Source organism: Pogoniulus pusillus, chromosome 12 (assembly GCF_015220805.1).
Source record: "Pogoniulus pusillus isolate bPogPus1 chromosome 12, bPogPus1.pri, whole genome shotgun sequence".
Lineage (NCBI taxonomy): Eukaryota > Metazoa > Chordata > Aves > Piciformes > Lybiidae > Pogoniulus > Pogoniulus pusillus.
This window is the reverse complement of record NC_087275.1, coordinates 28545236-28566977: the sequence shown is the minus strand read 5'-3', so window position 1 is coordinate 28566977 and position 21742 is coordinate 28545236. Positions and strand designations below refer to the sequence as shown.

The 21742-nt window shown below is 42.4% G+C and overlaps 1 protein-coding gene and 1 long non-coding RNA gene across 2 annotated transcripts in view; one reads left to right on the top strand and one right to left on the bottom strand.

Annotated features, from left to right (window-relative positions):
* The window catches only part of IL1RAPL1 (interleukin 1 receptor accessory protein like 1), a 679666-nt gene that overhangs the window by 116515 nt on the left and 541409 nt on the right, over window positions 1–21742 (top strand). The gene's annotated exons all lie outside the window — the stretch shown is intronic.
* On the bottom strand, window positions 888–5600 carry LOC135180027 (uncharacterized). Its single transcript, XR_010304253.1, has 2 exons — window positions 5159–5600; window positions 888–1448 (listed from the first exon to the last, which is right to left on the bottom strand). It is a non-coding gene; the product is annotated as an uncharacterized LOC135180027 (long non-coding RNA).

Genomic DNA, 21742 nt, shown 5'->3' with positions numbered 1-21742 from the left:
AGAGGGCCAGTGGCATCCTGGCCTGCATCAGGAATGGTGTGGTCAGCAGGAGCAGGGAGGTCACTCTGCCCCTGTACTCTGCACTGGTTAGACCACACCTTGAGTACTGTGTTCAGTTCTGGGCCCCCCAGTTTAAAAGGGACGTTGAGATGCTTGAGTGTGTCCAGAGAAAGGCGACGAGGCTGGGGAGAGGCCTTGAGCACAGCCCTACGAGGAGAGGCTGAGGGAGCTGGGATTGGTTAGCCTGGAGAAGAGGAGGCTCAGGGGTGACCTTATTGCTGTCTACAACTACCTGAGGGGTGGTTGTGGCCAGGAGGAGGTTGCTCTCTTCTCTCAGGTGGCCAGCACCAGAACGAGAGGACACAGCCTCAGGCTGCACCAGGGGAAATTCAGGCTGGAGGTGAGGAGAAAGTTCTTCCCTGAGAGAGTCATTGGACGCTGGAATGGGCTGCCCGGGGAGGTGGTGGAGTGGCCATCCCTGGGGCTGTTCAAGGCAAGATTGGACGTGGCACTTGGTGCCATGGTCTGGCCTTGAGCTCTGTGGTAAAGGGTTGGACTTGATGATCTGTGAGGTCTCTTCCAACCCTGATGATACTGTAATACACTCCCCCACCAAAGAAGGATCACCCAGGATAAGATGCACAGGAACACATCTAGGCAGGTTTTGAAAGTCTCCAGAGAAGGAGACTCCGCCACCTCTCTGGACTGACCATTCTGTGCCACTGACCCTCTTGGTCACAAGAGTACATTGCTATCCCATGAATAACTTACTAGGACTCCTAGGTGCTCCATGAAGGTGCTGCCCTAATCTCTGCTTGTGTGTGGTGAGGACTCTTGTTCTTATAGGACTTTATAAGGAGGAGAAATTAATTAATGCGAGATTATATTTTTCCAACATTAATATAGTTTATTAATTTTGTTGTTCAGAACTCTCATCACCCCAACCACTAATTGTAATGACATTACAGTTCTTACACAGTCATGGCAACATTCTATGGATAATATCTAGTAAAAAGCAGCAAAATATATGAACAATAATTGAACTGGAAGAGAAGATTCAAATGCTGCTTGCAGTCAGTATGCTGCTTGCCCAGTGGATGGGCTCAAGGAGCTCTTTCTGCTCTATGGCAGAAGGCAATGGAGAATTACAAAGAGGCATTTAAACATTTACTCACAAATTATTATTACCCACTTGTGGGTGCTAGCCACAGCCCAGAGAGTGCCCAAATGCTTTCAGGGGACTCTGTCTTGTCGGATGTTGAGACTTGAATCTTCCTGGCTTCTGGGGAAAGGATGCAGACAATCTCTGACCTTGTCTCCTGGCATTTTCTGGATGATCTGTGTATATGTCCAGGAATTCTAGGCAGGACCTTCAGGTGTAGAGGCAGATGTGGTGCAGTCTCAGCATGATGTCAGGCTGATTGTGTGCAGACATCCAGGATCTGCTCCTGGCAACAGGAGACAGTGGAGTTCACCAGGCAAGCAATAAGGCAATAGGCAATTGCAGCAGGCAATGGCAGACCACAGCTGTGCACAGCAGAGAGAGCATGGCAGGGAAGCAAAGCAGGGAAGCAGAGCAGGTTGTACACCTGCATATCTCCTTTCATCAATGTGGGCTGAGATTAATCACCCTTTGTACATAAGAACAGCCAATCAGGATGGCAGTTAGCCAAACCAGACCATATGAGGCAAAGCCACAGGCTCACTTTTCCCTAATTTGGGAACAGCACAGGCCAAGTGTGTGTCCCTTACACCACAGGACCCTAGGCAGGCCAGACTCAGTGGCTTCAAGTTCTCTTATGTCCATTTCCCATGTTTGCCTCTCTGGTGGAGCAGAAAAACATGCTTATAAAAGGCAGGACATGTATAAGCCTATTTTGGTCCCATAAGACCTACCACAACACACGTTCTCCCAGCTCTCCAGCCAGTCCAGATCTCACTGGATGAATCATAGAATCAACCAGGTTGGAAGAGACCTCCAAGATCATACAGTCCAACCTAGCACTCAGCCCTAGGGAGTCAACTACACCATGGCACTAAGTGCCTCATCCAGGCTTTTCTTAAACACCTCCAGGGATCGAGACTCTACCACCTCCGTGGGCAGCCCATGCCAATGCCAATGCCTCTCTCTAGCAAGAACTTCCTCCTAACATCCAGCCTAGACCTCTCCCAGCACAGCTTGAGACTCTGTCCCCTGGTTCTGTTGCTGGTTGCCTGGCAGAAGAGATCAACCCCCACCTGGCTACAGCCTCCCTTCAGTTATTGACAGCAACAAGGTCACCCCTGGAATGAAATATCTGTGTGCACACTTAGGCATAATCATTTTAACAAGAATAAATTTAAGAGAAATAGCAAATATTATTTCAAAATTAAATTTGAAAGCAAGATAGTGGTAGGAAAAAAAATAGTCTGTAAATGAGCTTTTAATATAAATACTTCATTCCTCTACAAAGACATTTTTAGTAGTATGTGGTGTTTCCAATAGATTAGGGAATGCAACTTGGTGTATAACTCTAGGAAAAAGATATTCCCAGCTCTTTATTTGCTCCTGTACTGAAAGGATAAATTCCATGGCCAATATACATAATATATATAGAAAAGGTCTTTCAAAGCTAGTGGTAAAGGGACAATGAAATGCTGCAGTGCCTTTAAATGCTACTCATTTAAGGCAAAGGCTAATTTTGATTTACAGGAAGAATAAATCAGATGTTATGCACTAATCATTTCTTCATTTATTTTGTTTTTCCATGGTTATTATATTATTTATTTTGTCTTAAGGCTCCTTTTTGAGAAATCTAAGTTACACAACCAGTACTATTTCAGCTGCCAGGTTTATTTTCCTTTAAAACACTGGTTTTAATTTTGACAGCAGGAATAATTTAATCTTCATAACTGTAAAAATAGTATTGCAGTAAATCTGGGTTGGTTTGTACCTGGTAACAGTCTCAGGCCTCATTAACAGTGGCCTGGAATGAAAAGTGTTGCAGTCTTCTCCATCTAAGTGAAGTCAAAATATCTGTGGAATTTTAAAGAATCTTGAGAAGAAATTCAGACTTCTCAGCACTTCTAACAAGATCATTATTGTTGAGCTAGTCAATGACTACAAGACAGGCATTGAGGTTATCAGGTGGGTCCAAGAAAGGGCAGTGAAGCTGATGAATGCACCTGGAGATAGCTCTGATGAGGAGAAGCTGAGGGAACTAGGGTTGTTTATCTTGGAGGAGGCTGAGGGGAGGTCTTTGCTGATCTCTATGACTACCAGAAAGGAGAATGTGTTCTCTTCTCCCTAGTACAAGTGATAGAATCATAGAATCAACTAGGTTGGAAGAGACCTCTGAGGTCATCCAGTCCAACCTGTCCCCCAGCCCTATCCTGTCAACTAGACCATGGCACTAAGTGCCTCCAACCCAACCCATTCTACAATTCCATGATTTTTCACTGCTACTAGGCAATGTAATATTCTTTATTTGGTACAGAAGAAAACAGATTTAACTTAGTTTTTACTATATGGATGTTACCCATAATGTTGCTGTGTCAAATTGCACATACATTTTCATGGAAGGGGAGATATTTCAAGTATGTCTAGTTAGATCCAGCAGAAATAAAAATAGAAAGTTAGTGCTTGGCTGTGATTTAAAATATTTTATGCATAATCAATATTATATGAGCAATTTAAAACAATCACTAACTTGAAAGTAATGGGGATTTAAAAACATAATTCTTGGCAAGATTGAAGTTCACAGCCTTTTTAGCAGCATCTCATGTGGTACGTTGTCAGATGGGTGGTGCTATGTGATCCTCATAACCCCACCTGAGATTTAAAGATTACATCTCAGGAGTATAGCTCTGAAGCTATTACTAAAAAGTTCTTTGTACTGCCTTCCAAAAAAAAAAAAAAAAAAAAAAAGATAGTACATCTTGGCTCTGTTGGAAAATGAATAGCTCAGCAAGAATTGCTCTGAGAAGGTCAAATATTGTCTAAGGTTGTACCTCAAATCCTTTTTGCATGGTTTGAGAATTATTCCTATGTAAGGCCTGATACCCTGAGCTAGTATATAAATAAACTAAGGTGAAAGCAATACATGTTCAAATCCAGATTTAAGTATAGAAGCACAGAGTATATCTGTTTAGCAGAGACTGTACCCAGGCTACAGCCAAGAGAAGATCTTGTCTAGTTGTCTGTGTCAGGAACAGTGTGGACAGCAGGACAAGGGAAGTCATTCTGCTCCTCTACTCAGCACTGGTTAGGCCACACCTTGAGTACTGCATCCAGTTCTGGGCCCCTCAGTTCAAGAAAGAAGTTGAGGTGCTTAAACATGCCCAGAGAAGGGCACCAAGGCTAAGGAGTGGGCTGTAAGGAGAGGCTGAGGGAGCTGGGGGTATGCAGCCTGGAGAAGAGAAGGCTCCGGGGAGACCTCATTGTTCTCTACAACTACCTGAAAGGAGGTTGTAGCCAGGTAGAGGTTGGTCTCTTCTCCGAGGCAATCAGTGACAGAACAGGAGGATACAGTCTCAAGCTGTGCCAGAGCAGGTTTAGGCTGGATGTTAGGAAGCTCTTCATGGAAAGAGTGATTGGTACTGGAACGGGCTGCCCTGCAAGGTGGAGTCACCATCCCTGGACGTGTTTAAAAGGAGACTGGATGAGGCACTTAGTGCCACGGTTTAGTTAATTAGAAAGTGTTAAGTTGGACTTGAGGATCTCAGAGGTCTTTTCCAATCTGTTTAATTCTGTGATTAAACACTTAACACTTGTTGTTGCTACTTCTCTTGAATTTTAAGTCATAGAGCTCTGAATCTTACGGGGTGCATAAGTGCTGAAAAGCAGACTTGCAGACTCTAGGGTATGACCTGTGCATTAGCTTTGTACCTTTACCCACCTGGGAACAAATCAATATATTTTCCACCCAACCCACAGAGTATCTGAAGAATTGCAGCTCACAGTCATAAAGGGTTAGGTGACAGGTTGGGCTCAATGACCTCAGAGATCTTTTTCAACCTGGTTAATTCTGTGGAATGAGATTGTTAGCTCAACCCACATGTGCTTCTGCTTCAGACTGTACAAACTGCTTAGTCTATGTGGAAGTTAGTAAAAACCTCTGGCTGTCAAGCAGCTGAATACAGTAAAATCCTGAACTGCATCATAGTCTAGTGCACTGACCTGGCTTAACACAGTGAAACTCCACCCAGTGCTGAATAAAGCTAGCTTTAACTTAGTTAACAAAGCAAGACAGAACTTCAGCCACTCCAACATAAAACAGCGCCAATGGGATTTGAGGTTTAGTCCATTTTCCTTGTTAGGGATCCTCAGGTATTTCCTCCACACTCAGTCAATGCTTCTCATGATGTTTCACACATTTCAGTCCTGTAATTTTTAGTTTTACAAGTGAGCAGAAGCAGCTAAACGTAGAGGAGCTCAGCCTAAGTAAGGATACTCAGCCAGCACCCATGAGTGAAATGATACTGTGAAATCAGAGTAAGCATTGTATATGAACCCTAGCTAACCGGGGGGCCACCAGGCCCCCCGGCCTTTAGATCACCTCCACCATTCACCCAGTGCACACCACAAGGACTCACCAGTGATGATGGGAGGAGGATCCCTCTGCCCAGTTGGGCGAAGCTTAGGGCTTCTGCCTTTCCTGAGGCCAGTTAAATAGGGGAGTGGTAGGGAGAGCAAAGTGGTCACACCTGGGGTGGGGTGGGAGGAGACTCTGACAAAACCCAGGTGCTCTGGGATTTGGGGGAAAATACTGAGTGAGGTGGGAAAGGGAAAGACAGGGTTGAAAAGGAAGGGTGGTGCTGAAGAAAGGAGGGAGATGGAGAGCAAAAGGATGGCAATGGGGATTGAATAGAGGAAGATGGGGGGGAAGGAAGGCAATGGAGAGGAAAGGAGGAAGATGGGGGGGAAGAAGGAGAGGAAAGGTGGTGGGTGGAGAAGGAGGATGGCTAAAACTGTCTTGTTCCCAAGGTGCAACTGGGAGAAAAGTGCTAGCAAGGTAATTATTTTCTGTGTGGAGCAGCTGTTGGAGCAAATCCAAACAGAAATCTACATTAAATAGGAGCTGACACTAAAAGCTGAGCTGTTCTCTTGCTGTTTTTTGTGGTAGTGCACTCAGCAAAGCCCAAGCTTGGCCAAAGCTCCTCAAGTGGCTCACACAGAAAAAAACTTGAGATGTTTCAAACACTCAGTCTTGGAAAGGAGGAAACAGCACAGATTTGTCCCAACCTGGTTAATGACATTCCCTGTCTAGGCAAATTGTCCCTTCCTTGGTTTCTGCTGAAGAATATTGTGAAGGATTTGACCAACTCCCCATGAGCCAGAAATGCTCAGTAATGGTTGCTGGCAGTCCAGCAAGCAGCTGTGAGCTGGGCTGCATCCAAAGCAGAGAGAACAGCAGGACAGGGAGGAAATCCTGCCCCTCTGCTCTACCAAGACCTCACCTGCAGAACTACCTCCAGCCCTGGGACCCTCAGCACAAGAAGGACATGGAGCTACTGGATGCAGACCAGAGGAGACCACCAAGATGATTGAAGGGCTGGAGAATCTTCCCTGTGGGGACAGGCTGGGAAAGCTGGGGCTGCCCAACCTGGAGAAGAGAATCACAGAAACATTCCAGTTGGAAAAGACCCTCAGGACCCCCAAGTCCAACCTATATCCACACTCTAGAAGGTGCATCCTAAACCATATCCCCAAGCACCACATTCAAATAACTTTTAAACACATCCAGGATTGGTGACTCCACCACCTCCCTGGGCAGCCCATTCCAATTCCTGACCACTGTTACTGTGAATATTTTTTTCCTAGTAAGTCTAAACCTACCCACTTGCAGCTTAAGGCCATTCCAGAGCAGCCTTCCAGTACCTGAAGGGGTTCCAGGAGAGCTGGGGAGGGACTTTTGCCAAGGACTAGAAGTGCCAGGAGGAGGGAATTGCTGTCTACAACTACCTGACGGGAGGATGCAGCCAGGTAGGGGTTGGTCTCTTCTCCCAGGCAACTAGCAATAGAACAAGGGAACACAGTCTCAAGTTGTGCTGGGAGAAGTATAGGCTGGATGCTAGGAACAAGTTCTTCACAGAGAGAGTGATTGGCATTGGAATGGGCTGCCCAGGGAGGTTGTGGAGCTGCCATCCCTGGAGTCATTCAAGAAAAGACTGGATGAGGCACTTGGTGCCATGGTCTGGTTGACTGGATAGGGCTGGGTGCTAGGTTGGACTGGCTGATCTTGGAGGTCTCTTCCAACCAGGTTGATTCTCTAATGATTCTATTCTATGATTCTGATACAGTTACGTTGGGAAGACTGACTGTAAGTATCTTAGTTTGCATGAGACCTGTGCAGGAGTAAATTAGCCTTTCCTGTCATTTCAGGCTTTGCCACCACAATACAAAATTTGATTAACAATTAAAGAGTGTTTACTTAGATTTTCAAGAGTTCTGTTTCAAGATTTCAAGTGTAGTAATCATAGAGTCAAGATAGCAGGCAGAGAGTTTGCATGACCTAATTAGCTTATTGAATCATTTGTTAAAATCAAAGAACATGAAGATGTCTCTGTCTTTTTTCATCATTTCCCTGAAATCTGGGTGAGGGAGGAAAAAAAAAAATCCCCCTAACTTCACATTTACTAGCAAGGTCTTTAAGAACATTTTATTTTATGCTCTATCTATAAATACATTTAATTAAATCTTCCCATCAGCGGTATTTAAAAGACTCATTTATTGATAAGTGTAGCTAGGATAAATTTAGGGAAGTAATTATAGTGAAGAATCTATGATCTCTTACTACAACTGTTGAAAAGCCTTTAAGTTTTAGCATATCATCTGTCATTTTCTTAGCTTAATTAAAACTCACTCAAAAAAATGTTTTTCAGATTCAGTAATTAAAATGTCATTAAGTAGTAATATGCCCTCATAACAACTGTGTTGTTGAGGGTTTTTCTTTGCTTTACACATGTGGAAGAAAGTATTCTTGTGGTGTCATCTTTCCCTGCCCCATCCCCCTAATTAGACTGCTGTCATCTTGCATGATGACCAAAATTAATTTCTTGTTGCCTTTGCTTTTTTTCATTTAGCAGTGCAGATTAAATGGATTCAGAAAATCCTGCTTTTCAAAAGCCAGTCCTCAACTGATATCTTACTTTTAATTATAAACTCTAGATGGAATAATAAAACCAAACCAAAAACTTTCTCTAGATAACTGTGAAATATCATGCAATGTCTTAGAATGTCAGGGGCTGGAAGGGACCTCAAAAGATCATCTGGTCCAGCTTCCCTGTCAGAGCAGGATCACCTAGAGCAGATCACACTGAAATGCATCCAGATAATTCTTGAATGGCTCCAGAGTGGGAGACTTCACAACTCCCCTGGGCAGCCTGTTCCAGGTCTCTGTCACCCTCACAGTGAAAAAAATTCTTCCTCTGGTTCACATGGAACCTCCTATGCATCAACTTCCACACATTGCCCCTTGTCCTGTCACTGGGCATCACCTAGAAGAGGATGGCTCCATCCTCCTGGCACTCCTCCCTTACATATTTATAACCATTAATCAGGTCACCCCTTATTCTCCTCTTTTCCAAGCTAACAAGCCCCTGCTCTCTCAGTCTCTCCTCATAAGGAAGATGTTCAACTTCCTTAATCATTTTTGTGGCTCTGCACTGGACTCTCTCCAGCAGCTCCCTGCCCTTTTTGAACTGGGGAGCCCAGAACTGCACACAATGCTCCAGATGAGGCCTCACCAGGGCAAAGTAGAGGAGAACCTCCCTCAACCTACTAACCACAGCCCTTTTAATCCAGCCCAGAATGGCATTGTCCCTCCTAGTCACAAGAGCACACTGCTGGCCATCATGGCATCCTTCCATCCACCAGGACTCCCAAGTCCTTCTCTCCTTCATTGCTCTCCAGCAGGTCAGTCCTCAGCCTATTACTGATACATGGAATTGAGTGACTGCTGAGAGAGGGCAAACAGGTTTTGTAAAATGATTTGGTTTAGTGTATGGAATTAAAGCTTGAAGCTCACTGTTGCATTATCTGAGAGGAACGTTACATTATCAGGAAGCTGAGTGCAACTCTGATGTGAATGTAGTGAAGACAACGCAGAATCAGTATGGTCATAACTAGAGGCTGCAAGGAAGTATGCCAAAGGGTGGAATGGTGCAAAACTTTATGTCATAGAATCATAGAATGCTTTAGGTTGGAAGGGATCTCAAAGATCGTCTAGTTCCAATCCCCTGCCATAGGCAGGGACATCTCCCACTAAGGGATGGTGGGACCACTAGGTTACTTAAGGCCTCATCCAACCTGGCCTTGAACACCTCTAGGGAGAGAGCAGCCACAACCTTCCTGGGCAACCTGTGCCAGTGTCTCTCCACCCTCACTGGAAAGAACTCCTTCCCAACATTGAGTTTAAATTTCCCCTCTGCCAGTTTAAACCCATTCCTCCTCAACCTGACATTACAAGCCCTTGTAAATAGTCCCTCCCCAGCCCTACTGTAGGCCTCCTTCAGATACTGGAAGGCTACTATAAGGTCTTCTTAAAGCCTTCTCTTCTCCAGGTTGAAGAGCCCCAACTCTTGTAGCCTGTCCTCATAGCAGAGCTGCTCCAGCCCTGAGCATCTTTGTGGCCCTCCTCTGGGCTCGCTCCAACAGTTCAGTGTCCTTCTTGTGTTGGGGGCTCCAGAACTGCACAGCTTACTCCAGATGGGGTCTGACAAGAGGAGAGCAAAGGAGAAGAATCACCTCCCTTGCCCTGCTGACAACACTTCCCTAGTTATGTCCCTAGTTTATGCCCTCTTCTTCTAGTAGATATGTTTTATCACCTGCTGATGCTTTCTGTTATTCCTCATTCCTCTTAATGTGTGTAAATGAATGATTACTGACTTTAGTATTCTTTTAAATACATGGAGCGAAGAGTGCAGCACTGTAAACACTGCATATTTGCATTTACTGATGGAGAAACAAAGAAGAATTAAAAAGTTAGTTTGATTTAAAAAAAGCAACAAACTTCTGAAGCTGAAGTAAGGATAAACTGAGATGCACTTTAGTGAGTCATAAAAGTGAGTCAGAGTTCTCAGCCAATTTCCAGATATGAAGAGCAAAAAGAGTATTCTCCTTCGAAAATCCTCTCCTTAAACCAAACAGATAACTTCCTTGTCAGCCACCTACCAAACCCAAAATCGTTAGGGATGAATTTACATTGCTGAGCAGTCGTGGTGCCACCCTTTGCTTCACTGCTAAATCACTGCCACAGCTACTGAGAACTGGCACTGAGTGAAGCGTGGTAATTCATCACACTAAGTGTTGAAGTGGAAGGAGGGATCTGTACTTGGGAAGAGCCCTGGGATATGAGAAGTCTTGAGCTGATTTCTTTCTCCTCCTAGGTTGCTTACATGAACTATGGCATATCTGGCACTCCAAAGTTATTTAGACATGTCAAACTAATTTTAATTATTGGTGGTAGATATTATTTAGGAGAATTTGTCATCAGAAGCATGTTGAGGTGCTTGAACATGTCCAGAGAAAGGCAACAAGGCTGGTGAAGGGGGGGTGGAACACAGCCCTACGAGGAGCAGCTGAGGGAGCTTGGAGTGTTCAGCCTGGAAAAGAGGAGGCTCAGGGAGGACCTTATTGCTCTCTACAACTACCTGACAGGAGGCAGTAGCCAGGCGGAGGTTAATTTCTTCTTCCCAGCAACCAGCAACAGAACAAGAGGATGCAGTCTTAGACTGCACCAGGGCAGGTTTAGGCTGGACATTAGGAAGAAGTTCTTCACCAAAAGAGTGACTGGCATTGGAATGGGCTGCCTGGGGAGGTGGTGGAGTCACCCCTGAGCCTCCTCTTCTCCAGGCTGCACACCCCCAGCTCCTTCAGCCTCTCCTCATAGGGTTTATGTTCCAGGCCTTTCACCAGCTTCATTGCCCTTCTCTGGTAGCAAGATGATATTTTTACATACTCCTTCATAGACTAATATCACTGAATTATCTGAATAACGGCATCTTTGGTTAAATGAGGGCAGCTAGAAGAGCAGTGAGCACCTCAAAGATGCACTTCAACAGATCAGAGTGGAGAATAAAGATTTTGCTGTAATGATTTCTGAGTGAAACAGAAATGAATGTCAAATACAGATAGAATGTTTGGAAGTCAGAGTGTATTTCCAGCAGGACTATCCAGTGGCTCTGTAATGGAAAAGTTAATACTTGAAAGTGTAAGAATTCTGATGTTTTAATAAAATCTTGAGTTAACTAATAATAAAGAAAAAAAAAAAAAAGAGTAATTTGATTTTTAAATCCAGAATAGTTTCATCAGTTTCAGCATCCTCTGAGTGAGAGCCTTGGACTAAGCCATTTTGTGGTTCTTGTGGTTGTACAATACCCTTAAATCAGAACAGATTTGCCAGTTAACTAATTTAGTAATAATTTAAGTGTATTTCTCTAACATAACTTTCAGTAAAAGTCTGCACTCTCATAACTGGCTTTAATATTCAGTTTTAGTCTTTTCAACCTTAGCTATACCTCCATTACCAAGACACCATGCAAACAACATTATGCTAATCTACTTTGTGCATGCTTTTGCTTGCCTTAGCTAACTTCTCTTGTGTATAAAACACAATCTTCTCACTTAAGAGCCACGGTCTCTGAAGTATTGAGGAAAGTGTTTCCATATTGCATCTCTGTGGATTTGAAGTTCAAATCCTGCACCTTGAATTTAAAATAGAAATACACAACATGCAGATGTTCTTAAAAGCGGTGCTAGAAGAGTTAAAGATGGAAAGGTCTTTGAAACTATTAAGCACTACATAACTGTATTATTGTGGAGGAGGCTGGCAAGAAGTGAAAGAATAGAGAATAATTCATTGTCCTTTCCTGCTGGTCAGATTTCCTTCAGTTTAATAATGCTTGACTGTAGATTTTTATATATGTCTTAAATAAAGTAAATAAATAGTAAGGAAATAAATAAAAGTAATAAATAAGTAAATAAATATTAAGGAAATAAATTTGTGCTCAAGACCATGGTCTAGTTGACTGGATAGGGCTGGGTGCTAGGTTGGACTGGATGATCTTGGAGATCTCTTCCAACCTGGTTGATTCTATGATTCTATGATTCTGTGATTCATTGAACTTAGTAGAAAGAAATAGGCACATGAATTGTGGTTTCTGGTCCCTTTCTTGCAAATTCCACTAATAAAAAAAGAAGGTACAGCTCATTTTATACATAATAGCTATGATTTTAAGGCACAGTTTTTACCAAAGCATTGGGTGTTTATTTTCTCAAAAGTAGTGAAAAGGTAATGTGGTCACATGTAACACGACATGAATATGAGCAGTCTCTTCCTCAAGAAACAGAATTATTGGGAGAAACAAAGAAAAAGCTCTGAAAACCAACTTACTGTTTAATTACAATACAGAACTAATCCCCTCTGAGCATCTTTTCTGTTAGAAAGAGACAAGTGGAAAAAAGAAATCAAGTATGAAAATATTGCAAAGCCTGCAGCGTCCTAATACGATGCATATTCATATGGCTTATGATTACAGAACAAGGTCCTGAAGTAGTCTAGAACTAAAAACTAAAATTAAACAAACCCAAACATGCAAACAACATGCAACAACCTAGAAAACAAAACAAAACAAAAAACTATTGGAGTTGTGGGTATCTGTTTATCACTCTGGGAGGGGACATAATGGTCCAAGACTTTGTTTTCCTCCTGCCCATACTTCCCCCATCAGCAGAAGAGTCTCATAGAATCACAGAATCATAGAATCAGCCAGGCTGGAAGAGACCTCCAAGATCATCCAGGCCAACCTAGCACCCAGCCCTATCCAGTCAACTAGACCATGGCACTAAGTGCCTCAGCCAGGCTTTTCCTGAACACCTCCAGGGACGGTGACTCCACCACCTCCCTGGGCAGCCCATTCCAATGGCAAATCACTCTCTCTGTGAAGAACTTCCTCCTCACATCCAGCCTATACTTCCCCTGGGGAAAGCTAAGACATCTAATAGCTCTATTAGCCTTCCAGGACAGCAGCAGCCCTTTTACAGAGGGACAACTTCAACTTGAAATATAACCTACAAATCTGTCTCTTGTTTTCTCTTACTAGTGATTTATAACAAAGTCTTAAGATGCTGACATTTCTTATGTGGCAGAATATTTTTTTCTGGTAATTTCTCTCTCTAGGATTAATAAATAAATAAACATGTCTCTTAGTAGAGTTTGAGATATTTAAGTTGCTGGTGAAAAGTGTTATCTGTGCATATCTGTGTATCTCCTTCTCTGGATATATTCAAGACCCACCTGGAGGTGTCCCTGTGTGATCTATTATAGGTGATCCTGCTCTGGCAGGCTGGTTGAACTGGATGATCTATTGAGGTCCCTTCCACTCCCTAACCTTTTGTGATTCTGTGTTTCTTCACGTGCACACACATTAGCATGTAGATGTTCCTCTACTAGAATACTTTAGTCAAAGCTTGAAAGGACTTCCATGTGGATGTTTGGCAGTTTGTGGGATCTGTACTTCCATGTTCACCATGCAAATAGTCCCTCTCTTTTATTCTGAACTGAATCATCTTTTGTCAAAATGCAAAACTGTACATCTCTAGGATTCCTAGGAGCCACTCTAGGTGGTTGAGGGCCCATCCCTGGAGATGTTTAAGGCCAAGCTGGATGAGGCTCTGGCCAGCCTGCTCTAGGGTAGGGTGTCCCTGCCCATGGCAGGGGTGTTGGAACTAGATGATCCTTGTCATCTCTTCCAACCCTGACTGATTCTGATTCTATGTTTCATGAAGGGCTAAAATGTATACTACTTAAGAAACTTACTGTATAAAAGGGAGTTAAAGCACAGAACAGCAAATGCATGCTTGTCTGAAACTCTAGCAAGAGATTAAAATAGAAATACTGAGAAAAATGAAAGGAAAGGAAAGGAAAGGAAAGGAAAGGAAAGGAAAGGAAAGGAAAGGAAAGGAAAGGAAAGGAAAGGAAAGGAAAGGAAAGGAAAGGAAAGGAAAGGAAAGGAAAGGAAAGGAAAGGAAAGGAAAGGAAAGGAAAGGAAAGGAAAGGAAAGGAAAGGAAAGGAAAGGAAAGGAAAGGAAAGGAAAGGAAAGGAAAGGAAAGGAAAGGAAAGGAAAGGAAAGGAAAGGAAAGGAAAGGAAAGGAAAGGAAAGGAAAGGAAAGGAAAGGAAAGGAAAGGAAAGGAAAGGAAAGGAAAGGAAAGGAAAGGAAAGGAAAGGAAAGGAAAGGAAAGGAAAGGAAAGGAAAGGAAAGGAAAGGAAAGGAAAGGAAAGGAAAGGAAAGGAAAGGAAAGGAAAGGAAAGGAAAGGAAAGGAAAGGAAAGGAAAGGAAAGGAAAGGAAAGGAAAGGAAAGGAAAGGAAAGGAAAGGAAAGGAAAGGAAAGGAAAGGAAAGGAAAGGAAAGGAAAGGAAAGGAAAGGAAAGGAAAGGAAAGGAAAGGAAAGGAAAGGAAAGGAAAGGAAAGGAAAGGAAAGGAAAGGAAAGGAAAGGAAAGGAAAGGAAAGGGCAAAGCCAAGCCAAGCCTGGCCATTTCGGCATAAACTAGATATTTGCCATTAAATCCCTACTTGGAAAATTAGCAGGAACTTTGTCTTCATAAATCATATCTGATTATTGGAAATTCATATCAAGACTTCTCAAGGTCAAAGAAGAAGTAGCCAGAGAAATCTGCCTGGCTAGGATGAACATTGTCCAAAATAAGGTCTTTTGCTGTGAGTCTATAGCAAATGGATAAAAATGTGGTTGTAATAGAAAACGAGCACAAAGGCATTTAAGAATAGAAGGCATAAGTAGAATTTGTTATTCTTCATTTCAATTAAAAGAGATGAAATTCATTCCACCGTGACAAAGAAGCCCTTCATAAATGATGCATTCACAGCCACCACTTATCTGGTAGAGATAGCACCATAATTAAAAGGAATATTGATGAGTTCGATAGAACTCTGCATACATATGAAAACAAATGTCATTCTTTCCTCCTGGTTCTTTGGTTTGTTTTGTTTCATTATGCACGTTATTAATACTATTTGTGGCAAAGCTTGTGAATTTCAAGCATGTTATCTTGTGGCTTACACTGTCATATTCTTGCATTAAAATATTTTCTGTTTCTATTGTGTTTATTAAGTTGCATGAAGCCTGCCAGGAAATTGCCAGAGATATTAGAGAAGGATAACTTTTCAGTGAGGTGGAAAAGAATGTTTGGAGTTCAACTGAAAACGTGGCTATTTGGATATTTTTGATGCTTCAGGCTTCTAAGGAGAAGGACCTTTGTTTTTTCCTGTTTTTCCTCTCAAATGTCTTTTCTCAATATCTATCTTATCAGTCTCCTATGATGCTTAATATCACAGTAGACTTCAGAGAGACACATTTGCCCAGTTTACCCTTGACTGTTTTATGAAGTTGGAGACTGAAAGCTTTATAACTGTTATATTGAGCTGTAGGGTTTAAACACTAAGCATATTTTTCTGTTGTGAGTAAATGCTTCCTGCAATTTCTTATGCAAGGAAAATGTTTTCATACTCCTACTACTGCAACAGTGAGGCTTACTTTGCTAGGATGGTGATCTGTTGGGTTGTTTTGTTTGTTTGATGCAATTATTACACCAAATTTTGTGCAAATAGTTGATAAAGGAGCAGCTGATGTTTTGATCTTGCCTTTAACTACAAGTATCTGTTATCTAAGCTAAAAGAAGAGTATTTTTCAAGTGACCTTTATAGTGTTTTCACAGAATCACAGAGCAGTAGGGGTTGGAAGAGACCTCTGAAGATCATCTAGTTCAACCTCCCTGCTAGGATCACTTTGAGTACATCACACAGGGCACAGTCAGGCAGCTTTTGAATGCCTCCAGAGAGGGAGACTTCAAAACATCTCTGAGCAGCCTGTTCCAGTGCTCTGTCACCCTCAAAGTAAGGAAGTTTCTCCTTGAGTTCAAGCGAAACCTCCTGTGTTCTACTTTGTGCCCATTGCCCCTTGTCCTAAAGCTAGCTACTACTTAAAAGAGCCCAGTCCCACCCTCATGACCTCCAGCCTTTAGATATCTGTATGCATTGTTAAGATCTCCTCTTAGTCTTTTCTTTACCAGACTAAAGAGCCCCAGGTCTCTCAGTCTTTCCTCATAAGAGAAGTGCTCCAGTCCCTTAGTCATCCTTGTGTCCCTCTGCTGGCCTCTCTCCGGTACTTCCCTGTCCCTCTTGAGCTAGGCAGAACTGGACACAATACTCCAGATAATGCCTCGCCAGGGCAGAGCATAAAGAGAGGATGAAATCCGTCAACCTGCTGGCCACAACATTCTTAATGCACACCAGGCCATCTTGCTTGTGAGGGCACATTGTTGGCTCACGGTCAGACAGTAGTCCACCCCCACTGTGTATTTTTTATACTATGCAAGTTTCCTACATCCTATATACACTCTCACACTACAGCCTCACCTGTATGAGCTCAGGATTACTATCTTCTTAATAACCTGATCTTCCCTTTCTGTTTTATTGGTTTGGACAGATGTGAGTTCATTGTTTCAGCTGGCTTTCTCATAGAATCATAGAATGGTTTAGGTTGAAAGGGACCTCAATGATCACCTAGTTCCAACCCGCCACTGTAGGCAGGGACACCTCCCACTAGAACAGGTTGCTCAAGGCATCATCCAACCTGGCCTTGAGCACTTCCAGGGAAAGAGCATCCACAACCTCCCTGGGCAACCTGTGCCAATGTTTCACCATCCTCACTGTAAAGAACGTCTTCCTAACATCTAGTTTAAGTCTCCCCTCTGTCAGTTTAAACCCATTACTCCTTACCCTGTGTTACAAATTGTGCAAAATTAATAATAGATATTAATTTTGATAACCAGAGAAAGACTGTTAATAACTCTGAAAATGACTTATTAACATTGGATATTGCAAAAAAAAAGCTATTTACAATATTTGAAATTCACGGTTTGGAGACTTATACACACAGGCAATAGGCAACCTAGAGCACTTTAAGAAATAACTGGCAAATACAAACATGCCAATGGCATCCTGGCCTGCATCAGGAACAGTGTGGCCAATAGGACAAGGGAGGTTATTCTGTCCCTGTACTCAGCACTGGTCAGGCCACACCTTGAGTACTCTGTCCAGTTCTGGGCTCCTCAATTCAAGAGAGATGTTGAGGTGCTGGAACATGTCCAGAGAAGGGCGACAAAGCTGCTGAGAGGCCTGGAACACAAACCCTATGAGGAGAGGCTGAGGGAGCTGGGGTTGTTTAGCCTGGAGAAGAGGAGGCTCAGGGCTGACCTCATTGCTGTCTACAGCTACCTGAAGGGAGGCTGTAGCCAGGTGGGGGTTGGTCTCTTCTGCCAGGCAACCAGCAACACAACAAGAGGACACAGTCTCAAATTGTGCCAGAGGAAGTATAGGCTGAATCACAGAATCATAGAATCATAGAATCAACCAGGTTGGAAGAGACCTCCAAGATCATCCAGTCCAACCTAGCACCCAGACCTATCCAGTCAACTAGACCATGGCACAAAGTGCCCCATTGAGTCTTTTCTTGAACACCTCTGGAATGCAATTCTGATTTTGATAGCAAATTGTTGGAGACTGTCTGTCATATATATAAAAAATAATCTGTTTCTTGGTGAACATCAGGTGTTCATGCTACTTGTGAGAAGAAAAAAGCTAGTTAGTGTCCTTACAGAAAAAATTCATACCCAAAATTTGCAGTGAATATGTGAGAGGCAAGAATGGCCAGAGGATGCTCAAAGGCAAAAGGTTCGCATTAGGCAGTGCTGCAATATGGGCAGATGTGGAAGCTGAAGCCTTAAAAGCCCATCTTGGTCCATTTAATGCCCTCTTTTATTTCACTATTGAGAGAACAATAATTTTCTGACCTTTGCTTCCCTCTAACTCTATGGTAGATCTGAGCTGCCTAGACTATTGATGAGTGAAGAAAGGAGGTTCTGCCTCAAATTGAGAGTTTGAAAAGAGAGCAAACCAGGGTAAAGTTAATGAAGTCCAAGAATTGCTTTCTTCCATGGAACAGTTAGTACAGCTTTGAATTGTAAACTGAACTGTACTCCCACACATCTGAAAGATGTGTACAGTTAAAATCAAGGTACAGTTTCATTTTTGCATGTCAGACTGCAGTGGCACAGATAATGCTTCCCTTAGCCCGATGCAGTCATCTAAGGATCTGCCTGCTGTTTCTTGTACTGACAAATATGAGGGGTTTTGATGTCAGTTCTTTTCAGTAAAGGTCTAAGGCAGCACAGGTGTTTGATAAATCTATATATTTTTCAGCCTGTCTAAAGCTCAGTGAATGCTCCTAGAAGGCAACCTGAAAAAAAGGCAGTGGGTTTGTAACCACCAGGTTTAATGGGAGCTTGAGGAAATGATAAAAAGTGTAATGTAAGCATGAATCACCCCAGAGAACACCAATTTACAACCAATAATTTCACTGTCCTAGGTAAAGACCAAGAGGTGCTGTGCAGACACTAAATTTAGAAATAAATAAGTGAATAAAAAATGCACTTTGAAACAGCATATGAGACCCAGAGATTACTGATGGTTGGATTATACAATATTTACTTGCCACTTACCTCAGGGTAATGGAACTGCTGACTTGATATGAAGGGAGGGATTTATCCTTACTCATACATCCTTATTTTTGACCAAATATTATTTTAGTATACAAATTCTTTTCTAAATCCACCAACTAAAATAATTTACAATGATTGAAATTCCAAGTTTGGGTAAATTATCAGTGCTATGCATACAGATAAGCTGTGGCACCACTGGATACTGATGTCAGTCAAACAAAGAATAAAATTATGAGGCTTTAAATCTTCCTTAGAGTTAGAGAAAGTCTGAATCTCTTTTGTTTTCCTCTGGCAACTCACTACTCATGCTCCTCAATTCAAGAGAGATGTTGAGGTGCTGGAACCTGTCCAAAGAAGGGCAAGAAAGCTGGTGAAAGGCCTGGAACACAAACCCTATGAGGAGAGGCTGAGGGAGCTGGGGGTGTTTAGCCTGGAGAAGAGGAGGCTCAGGGGTGACCTCATTGCTGTCTGCAACTACCTGAAGGGAAGTTGTGGTCAGGTGGGATTGATCTCTTCTCCCAGGCAACCAGCAACAGAAAAGGAGACACAGTCTCAACTTGTGGCAGGGGAGGTCTAGGCTGGATGTTAGGAGGAAGTTCTTCACAGAGGGAGAGATTTGACATTGGAATGGGCTGCCCAGGGAGGTGGTGGAGTCACCATCCCTGGAGGTGTTCAGGAAAAGATTGGCTGAGGCACTTAGTTCCATGGTCTAGTTGATTGGACAGGGCTGGGTGCTAGGTTGGCCTGGATGATCTTAGAGGTTTCTTCCAACCGGATTGATTCTATGATTCTATGATTATTATTATTTTCTCTGTATTTAAAATCTCTTTAAAAGCCCTCAAAGATTAAAAAATAAAAAATGCTTTCAAGTGCTGTCATTTTTGCACTCATTTTAGTTGTTGCCTTTCCATGCTTTAGCTGAGCCTAATTTGCAATCTAATAAATATTTTAATACATTAGTGATATGCATTAAAAGTGTTATGACATTCATTCTCCCTCGGTGTTTTGTATAACATATTAATATTGCAACCTCTGCATGACTTATCTCAACCCACTTTATACCTAAAAGCAAACTGAGTTTTTAAAGAGGAAGTCCATCCATCAAACCCATTGCGCCGTTCCCTGTGGTACCTCCGGGTAGGCTTAGATCAGCAGGAATGAATGCAAATGAAACAGCGAGTCATATGCTGACTACTAAGTGATTAAGATCACTTTAAGTGATGGTTGATATTTATGTGTTATTTCTGATTTTAGCAAAGCCAGCAATTACTGAGATAAACATTATTTTTCTTCTAACTTAATAAGACACTTGATGTAGATCAACTTAATTATCGGTAATGAAACTAAATGAAGATTCAGTGATATTAACAGACCTGTTTGAAATGAAAACTTGAAGACTGAGGCAAAATCTTATGATGGATGTTCTGGGAAAAAAAGTAACCTGAATTTGCCTGGTTTTTTTCATCATCTTGTATCCAAATAATTTTAACAAAACTGGTGCTGGGACCATCTGTTTAACACTTGTCAGTGGTATGGACAGTGGATGACATCAAATTTGTGGGTGACACCAAGCTGTGTGGTCCAGTTGACATGCTGGAGGGAAGGGATGCCATCCAGAGGGACGTGGAAAGGCTTGGGAGGTGGACACAAGCCAACCCCATGCAAGTTCAACAAGGCCAAGTACCAGGTCCTACACCTGGGCAGGGCAATCCCAAGCATAAACATAGGCTGGGCTTGGAGTGGCTTAAGAATGATCTTGAGGAGAAGAACTTGTGGTTGTTAACTGTTGAAAAAACTCAACATGAGCCAGCAATGTGAGCTTGCAGTCAAAAAGACTGGATGAGTCAGTGCCATGGTCTAGTTGATTGGACAGGGCCGGGTGCTAGGTTGGACTGGATGATCTTGGAGGTGTCTTCCAACCTGGTTGATTCTATGATTCTATCGTGTCCTGGCCTGTATCAAAAGAAATGTGAGCTGGACAAGCGTTGTGATTCTGCCTTTCTACTCTGCTTTTACAAGACCCCACCTGGAGTATTGCACAGAGTTCTGCTGCCTCCAGCATAAGAGGGACATAAAACTGCTCAAGTGGGTTCAGAGGAGGGCCAGTTAAATGTAGGATTGTATCTTCAGTGATTTCTTTTTTCCCAGTTAACTATTGTTGAATTACTGGAAAGCAGGAGTAATGAAAGTGATCTTGGGGTGGGCTAATTTGTGGCTTACATTGTTTTTCTAACTTCTGAGTCGGACAAGATACTGACATCATAGGCATACAATTCAAAGAATGGTATCAGAACAGTTGGAAATAAGAGCAAGGCAGGAATTACAACACCCAGAGTGCTTCCATGTGGATTTTCTAATGCTGTGGAAACTAGATAATATTTTTTCTCACTCTGATTCCAAGAAGAAAGGAAATGTTATGTGATTTCAGAGAAAGAAAGAGGGACAATGGGGAACTAATGATTATCAGAGAAATTCTAATATTTAGCTGTGTTCATGGCAGTGCAGCCTTTCACTGACTATGCTGCTATCAGTGAAAAACAAATTGCCTTTGTTGGCTCTTTGTGGAAGAGCCTTTTACAAGGAAAAAAGATACAAGGAAATGATTGAAAAGGAAGTATGCTGATGTTATACAAACTTTAAGAGTATATTGGTTTTATTTCTTTAGAGTGGAAGAATGTCTGTGCTCATAAAGACTGATTGCTTTGAGCATGGTGGGGGGAATATTCTAAGACTATTAGATTTCCCTCTAGAAGCTTTTTGCATTCCTTTAGGTCACAGAATGTTTTCAAAGCCTTCATTTTTAGGCTTGGGCTTTCTTTTTCAGTGAATTGGGTTAAGAGGACACTTGTTTAATTTCAAATGGGCTACCTTTCCTTAAAGGAAATAAACTTTAACAACAGAAGACTTTCTTGCATGCACTGTTATGTTCCTAGGAATTTTCTTGCTGTTCAGCAGCACTAGAACACTACCTAGGAAATATTTGTCAAGCTCTACAAAGAAATTGCAAAGAGCTGCCACCCTTTAGTGTACAAATACAAAACCTACTTTCTGACATTGTGCTCTCTAAATTAACTTGACGTGTTTCAAATCTGTATCAGTGATAGGTAGTGAAATACAAGATGTCAGGAGTTGGAAGGGACCCAAAGAGATCATTGAGTCCAAACCCCCTGCCAGATCAGGAC